The following is an 8,298-nucleotide window of genomic DNA, read 5'->3' as shown; positions in this document are numbered from 1 at the left end:
ATGCAATCCCATGTTTGTGTAAAAACAACTGATATAAAGGCATCTTCCTATTCATCCCAGTTCATCTTTTATTCCTGTGGTTAACACTGGCTGTTGTCTCAGTGTTTGTCATAATTTTTAGCCATTGTTAATTAACATCGCAACAATGCTTAATATACAAAGAATGGATGGCAGTAACTAAACATACTCTGTGACCATGAGATTTGTCCTCTTGATTTGGTATTACAGCTCTTGATTAGTTGGCATCCCTGCAACATTTCAGAAGTGAAAGGAACATTAAATGCTGTGCATATTTAGCAGTGAGTTGTAGAACAAGAACTATAGATTTGATCTGCTCATCACTGCAAAACAGCATAACATACCTTTGGGAAGTCCTCTGTGTGCATTTACAATACGTGCTCCCGTGCCACAACTCCCAGCGTTTTGTTCATTCAGGCAGGGCAATTTTTTGGTTACTCCCAGGCTGGGGACCGCACAGCGATTCAGGGGCAAGGCACTGCTGAAACGGAGACCGTAGCTGCCTCGGCCTCAGTAACGAGGTAGTTCTGTCAAGGATGGCTTATTTTACATCCTGTCGTGAGCTGTATTTCGAGGCTTCCCAGGCCACAGGTAGGAGCTCACGGGCTGTGTTTGAGGGATCTGTGCTGTGGTGGATAGGAGCACGCAGCTCGGGCTTTTCTTTCTAGCCCTGCCTGGAGACTTGCTGTGTGATCATTCCCAAGTTCCTATCTTTCTGCCTGGATTCTCCCATTTGTAACATGAAGATAGTCCATGCTCACCCACCCCATGGCAATCTTTCAAGGTGTAGTTTATTGATATTTTTAATCACTGGTTTGTTATTCTTTATGAGTTCTCTGCCGAGCCATTGCTAGAGGCTAAGCTCAGGAGGTCAACTGTTGCCCTCGACCTGAAATGCTAAATTTGAAATTGACCTTGTTGCTTTCTGAGGGCAATAACATGCATCTGTGGAGCAATTACAGAATGGGGATGGGGTTTGATTTAAGCGGTATTCACCAAGATCACGTGGTAGTTTGAGAGCTTGCCCTTCAGGAGGTTTCATATTAAAATGACTCATTTTTAATTTGGATAATTTGAGCACTTGTCTTTGTGCTTAATGACCTGAATCAATCAATTGAATATTTTGTGCTGTATATCAGCTATTGAAAACATGGGGGTTTGGTTTTGGTTTTGGTTTTTGTTAAGATACTGGATTGCTCCTATTCCCACTGAAGTCCATAGGAGTTTTACCAGTTGACTTCAATTAATTCTCAAAATCAGTGTTTGTATTGATGGATGAAATTGAAGAAGCCAGGTGTGCAAATGCAGTATTTGCTTGCGCACAACACAACATTAAGGCAAAAAAAGCCTACATTTATAAAATGTCAACTGGTTTGGGGTACCAAACCTGAAATCCTTAAGACAATTAAAGCAACTGATAGTTGTAGATGCTCTGCAGCTCAAAAAGACAGTTTTATATCCCTCAAGCTGAGCTCTTTGAATGTGCAACATCCAGATTTTTTTACTCTTTCTGCATAGGTTAGAATCTGTTAGCATTTGCGGGACAGAGAGAATGTGGGCACATTGTATAGAAATGTAATCAAATTGCATTTGATCAAATGACCAACGTTTGACCCAGTGTCTGGAACTCCATCCTCAAGTGTAGTTTGGGTCAACAGCAAGGAGTTTAATGCTCTAAGCTTTAATAGCCAAAGGACATACTGCTCCTACCCAAGCCAACTGTGAACACCATCCCTAAAAAGGGATTAAATACAGAGCTATAACTCTTTGCAGGCTTTGCTTTCTCATTATGTGTCTCATCGCGAAACCCTTCTGTTCCTCATTTTTCTTCTAAGTGTTTTATTTTCCTTACTGGCAGAGATAATGAGAACAGATTATTATTATGAGAACAAAAGAAAGAAGGTGTGTGCGTGCATGTACACAGCATATACACACAAACCCACAGATGTGAGGAAGGTAACGCCTGCCTTTCAACGAACAGAATCCACGCTAGGCAGTGTGGAAGTGATCCCCTGGCATGGAGACTGCTCGTTCACACAGCTTTTAGTATTCTACATGAACAACAGAAAAAAATATATTAAGTCTTTAGAAAGATGCAAGAATAGTTTTACGGCACAGTCAAAACCAACGGGCGTCTTCTCATTTAAGGTGATTTGTCAAGGAACACAAGTATGCGCTGAGCAGTAGCTGAAGTCATGCTCGCTGCAATAGGCCTACCGACATGTTTTGGTATTAAAGAAGCATTTAATGCAAGAAACCCAAGGAGCCAGCCCAGTGCAGGCGATATCACGTGCTATATCGAAAATACTATCAGAGGATTCAATAAGCGGAAATCCCGCTGCCTCTGGACATGCTGGGTGACTCAGATGTGGAATGAAATGTACCGCTGCAGCACTGAAGCCCTAATTTCTCCTGGTAATGGAACCACGCGAGTCCCTCATATCCTTTAATCCTGTTGTGATGAAGCACCTCCTCCTGCTTCGGCAATACCCTCTGGTGCACATTCCTGGGCTCTGTGTCATTTGTCACAGCAAATGTTTGTACAAAACACTCGGGCAGCCCCCCAGACAGTGTAAATCAGCAGAGCTCAACCGTAGCCTTGCATATGATATCCAGGATTCCCATACAGGTGGCATGCTGCTAAATGCTTTTCCTGTCCTTCTTATGCTCATTTTATACACAGGCAGGATGTAAATGTCACAGGTTTACAGCAATCGGGTAACTCCCTCACTTCTTTTGCTTCACAACTTGCTACCATAGAAATTCTATCTCAAGGGCCCTAAAGAGACTATATGGGCAATAAACATTCCTTATGTGTCGCATGTACAGAAAGAACATATTTTCTCATCAGCTCACACAACAGCAGATCGTGCAGAAATGATTTTTTAAAAATTACTACTATTTTCCCTGCTGTAACAGCAATACAACAATAAGTAATAACCCTTGAATGGTTTCTGTCTATGTTACAGCACAAGGATCTTTCCCCCTTTTTGGCGACAAGAAAAATAATAAAGGCATTAAAATGCATGTTTCTTTTCAGAAAGTGTGGTATTGATTTTATGTAACATCTGAATGCTTTGGGTTGTAGATTACATATAACCATATAATTTGTCTGTAACAAGAAATAGACCAAAAGACTTGCTCAGCGAATTGCACAAATGAGCCTTTCCTCATCAGTGATCCAAGGCATAATAAAATACCTGGCTTTTTCAGTTCCCTCTGAGAGGTGAAAAAGCTCACTTACAGAAGCAAGTATATTCCACTGAAAGAAAAGGTGATTTACCGTAGATTGAGCCTATACTGGAAAGGAAAAATCCAGTTTGGATTCATGCCTTTGTCCCAGGATCATTCAGTCCCATCTCTAGTTTGGAGAGAACAAGGGTTTTTTTGATTAACGACCACAAAAATGTTACTTTTATGGAACAAAGCTAGCAGCAGCCAATGCTGCCATTACTCCACTCCTATTGAAGGACAAGGAGCTAATAAACAGGTTGTTCAGATATTTTCTAATAGCTGAAAATAGAAGGCATAGCCAATAAGAGCAAGCTGTAACTTGAAAAATTCTTCCCCAAAGTAATCAGGTCTTGCAGCAAAAGAGAATAGATGCTGGTCTGGAACAGAGAGATTGCAAATTTAGTATTTCTGAAACCTTTCTGACTGAGCAACAAGGTACATAACATTGCCAGCTCTCACAAGCCCTCATATATGCTTTTCATAAAACACATCTCTGGGGACCAAACAATCTTTCAGGAAGGACAAAAGGGGAAGGAAAAAAGCAGAGGTTACACAAGTCCACGTAGACAACCTAGCGGGCTCTCTTCTGGAGGGGCAGGGACCGTGGAAATGCAGACTATGCATAGCATAGGGCCTCCGCAGAATCCTGACCCAAACTGGCAGCTCTTGGGTAGTTATGTCCCTTGCAGGGACACTATGCACTAGCAGGCAGCTAGTAACCACACTGCCACTGTTTTCCAGTCAAATCCAGTGTCTTCACAAAATATGCAAGGAACAACATTTTCTGCTGAGGGAATATGCAAATTTTCAGTTTATTTAGAGAAGTATGGCATTTAAAGAAGGCCAAAGGTGTCACGCTCCTCCGTTGACTGATTTTGTGCCTTTTCTTTCACGTTCTCTGGGCAAAGTCAAGAAGAAATGTGTGTGATCGTTTCCCTCCCCAAAGCTGAGGAGGGCTTTGGCCCCAGAACTGCTGTCTGCCTCCGTGGGGTATCATCAAGCATCCCTCCTGGTAACGGCCAGTGCCACGGTGGTCTGGGGACATCGCAGAGCTGGGCTGGCTGGCTCCAGAGGGGCTCATAGCCTCAGACAAAACCTGCTCTAGGTGCAATAAATGGAAACTTGAGAGAAGTTCTGAACAGGTTCAGATTGCTTCCCTTTCCATTGGCTGTTCTGCCCCGCAGAAAGGGCTGTAATGGAGCAACAGTACTGTAGACGGTTAAATTCTTTCATAGCCTAACTCTGGTGGAAGTTCATGACGAAAAGCTTTTTGCAACGAGTCCCAAGTGGGGTAGGTGCCTGCTTTCCATTTGTGTGCACGCGAGCTCAGTGTCTGATGTGCTTCAGCATCTTTGGCATTCCCACTGTCCGTACATGCCTCTAGACCTTTGCAAATCCAGCTCTAAACTTTTATTGACTTAAATCATAGGATTAAACCCTAAGTTTTTAAAAAATGGTGTTTTCAGACACTTAGAGTTATTTTGCCATAATCAAAAAGTCTCTTCTTCTGTATATCAGTTACTATTTATGACTTAACCCAACATAGCTCAAAATGCTAAAACAGATGTGGCACTTACAAAGTGATGCAGCAACATAACACTGACAGCCAAAACGGCACAACTGCATCAACAGTCCAAGGCTCAGGTACAAACTGTAGGTGTTGTACAGAATTTTTATTTTTGCAGAGTTTTCTAAGGTCTGTTGGAAATAACTATAAATTGAGAGCTATATTTATTTGATGTTTAATTCATGAGCAATAGTATCTGTTGCTGTAGGAGTACGTGTGTTTAAAGCAGTTTCTACCCTTGGCTTTTCCCTGGCCTCCCCCTTGGCTGCAGCATTTTCAGTGGGGGCCTGACGGGTGTCAGGGCTCGGCAGCTTTGGCCGTTGCAGGCAGGAAGGAGCAAAGCTCAGGAGCAAAGAGGTTTTCCCTGGCAGCGACCTGCCACAAGCCCTGAGCAGGTCATATCTGGGAAGTCATGGTCTGACCACCTCCCGCAGCCCCAATGGCCAAGCAAGGGGGAGGTCAGGTAAGGAGGTCTTGAACTAACTATAGCTAATATATGTCAAAATTAACAGCCTGAATTACACACAGAGATAACTGGGAGGTCACTGGAGATCACACAGCATTGCTATTTCTGGATGCCCTTGGGGCGTGCTGCAGTAACCCAAGCTAGACTGAGCAGACCCTGGTTCCCTGTACCAACATCTGGGTCGGGAGCAGAAGGAAATCCCCTCTGAGCAAGCATCAGCAGTGAAAAAAGCATCGCTGCTCCTGGCGCTTTGTCTATTCATCAGCTGTGGAGGATCCGATGCCGTTTCTTAACTCTGACCCTGTTTTATGGAACCCAGGCAATGCTCCATGAAATAACCACCATTTATCCCTTGACTGAGAATAGCTCCTTAGGCGCCCTCAGTTCTTTACTACCCCCAAATACTCTTGTGTGGGGAGCAGAGAAGGTGCCCCTGCAGGGTCACTCCAAGCCCAAGGCAGGCCTTGAGGTGCTCCAGGATGGGTTGTCTCCGGATTGCACTGGAGGAGATGGCTGGCCTGTTGGGATAATGCAAATCTTGTAGCCACACTGAGCTTTCATGTGTGAAGCTCCACTAGGGTACAGCCACTTCCGTCAGCAGAGTCTCAGGCAGGTTGTGGAGATGCCCAACAACCCATAGCCTGCTACCATATGGCTATTTTCTGTATCTGACGTGGCAGAGCTAAAGGGATGGATCTGGGTCAAGTATTAGTGCTTTTTTTTCCTGTTCTTTATGCAACATGTGTACAGTGTTTTGGTCTCTGGTGGATCTAAATCAGGTTTCCCCTTGGACTCTTTGCCTCAAATCTAGTTCAGTAACACCTAAGAGCTGTTACCATACAAATAGCTGCCAGGTGAGCTGTATCCAATGGTATCTTTATTAGCTTCTCTTCCAGCTTGCTGCAGATGGGAAACTGGCTTGTCCACAGCCCTGTCCTCACAGGAGAGCACCCATGGTTAGCCTTCTCCCTCTCCGGGCCTCTTCATCCAAGCGTACAGCATTGCCAGCTTTCTTCTCTGGAAGCTCTGAGAGGCGATTTCCTGAATATCTCAACTAAAGATCCTGTCTACGAAGCAAAATGTTGCCTGCATCTCTACTTCATGTTGCATGACTCCATCTCCTGGCAACTGGGGGTAAATAAAGCCAGCTGCTCTTTGGGAGTCCCAGGATCACTCCTGGGCTTTTCCTGTTACATGGAGTGTGTGCATCCCCTGGCCGTGCTGCTGGCATCCTGGGGATGTGGATGGGAGCTCACCGCAGGGCTTGGATGCCCCCAGCGTGAGACCCTCCCAGGGTCAGGCCAGCCTGACGTGGCCAAACCTCTCTCTATTGCAACTGCTGTACACAAATGAGGGGTGCTTACCCCATACCTGCATGGATCTCACCTTCGATGCTTTAAGGAAGGTTGAGTCCAGCCAGGGGTGAAGGGGTAGCCTGGACGTTGAAGATTTGGACTCAATTCCCTTGTAATGAGACCACCATGTATTGAAGATGCTTGTGACATGCAAGGCAGGAGCTTGGAGTACGTAGCCTAATTTCAGTATTAGGCTTTCCTTGTCCCTGTTTCCATCAGTAAAATGGGGAGACAGTCCTTCCCTACTTCACAGCACTCTAATGTTGTACCAATGCAAGCCATAAAAACACCCCGAAGTTCTCTTTCCATCTTCTCAAATAAGGATTTTATTCATTTTGGACAAGAACATCTCATGAGACTTTAAAATATAAGTAATAGAAACAAATATTGATAATCATGAAAATAGAGAAGCTATAGAGAAGTGGTAACTTATGTAGCAGTTCACCACAATGATGTGAAAGGCTCCTAGAAATGGAAAAATTCCTCCTTCACAGTGATGACTCTTGCCCTTTAAAAAACAGCCAGATGAGGCTCTTTCTACCCACAGGGCTCTCCTGCAGTGACAGCTACATTAACCTTTGCTGACAAGCACTTCTCTTTGCTTGTAAAATCAGCTTAGTGAGTGCAAAATTCTTCCAGACTTTAAAATGGTTACTATCAAATGGAGATACGCGCCATGCAAAACAAAACAACCTTGTGCCTTACTTGTGTGTTGTTAGCGCTGCCCTGAGATCACTGGATGGGCTGATACAGGCTGATGTCTGGGCATCTGCTGCTTTGGCTAATCCTGCAGAATAGATATGAATGTAGGAAAGGACACTGGGGTTTTTGCTGCATTTCTTTCCCTGGGTATTTTTCCGTGCTTATCACCACATCGTCTGTGCAATGAGCAACACAGCAGAGGAGCAGTAATATATGCTTGGATTATTTGTCTGTTGCTATTAGAGCAATGCTTCAAAATTGCAGATAAAGCCAGCGCGCTCCCTCCTGCGCGTGGGCACGCATGCACATGAACGCACGCTCCCTTCCTGTCATCCTATTTCCCCCTATTAATTTCACATCCTTCTTGCTTATACGTCTGAGCCATCCTTTATATGTTAGAAACTCCTCCCGTGCAAAGAGAATTCTTCTGGGCTTGGGCGAAAGGAGGCTCCACCGGTCTCCTCCCGCCCTGTCACAGCACCAAGCCTTTGAAACTGGGTCACACGAGCTCTGCCACCTCGTCAGAGTCAAGCTTTTAGATCACCTAGGGCCATTTCAAAGACTTCATAGCCCCACGGATTGAATTTAAACCATGCGGCGGATACAATTTTGATGCAGTCGGTAATTCTATAATATTTCTATGACATTTATAATTGCTGACCAGAAATCTCCAGGACTAGAACCTTGGCATAAAATGCAATGTACTCCACCCTGTCAAAAATCTGTCATGTCCAGAAGCCTAGATCTCAACAAGGTACAGGAATCCAGTACATCACTGAAAAGATAAAAAACGCTTAGGATAGGATAGGATAGGATAGGATAGGATAGGATAGGATAGAAAAGAAAAGAAAAAATAAAAAATGCATTAAAAATGCTTGAAATTACCTTTTTGAGTAATCAGCTAATTTTGCAGTGTAAATACAATACATTGTTATACTGTCTTTCCTTTAAGGCTC

This window comes from Ciconia boyciana, chromosome 6 (assembly GCF_034638445.1).
Source record: "Ciconia boyciana chromosome 6, ASM3463844v1, whole genome shotgun sequence".
Taxonomy (NCBI): Eukaryota; Metazoa; Chordata; class Aves; order Ciconiiformes; family Ciconiidae; genus Ciconia; species Ciconia boyciana.
The sequence above is the reverse complement of the archived record's forward strand: the minus strand, read 5'-3'. Positions refer to the sequence as shown.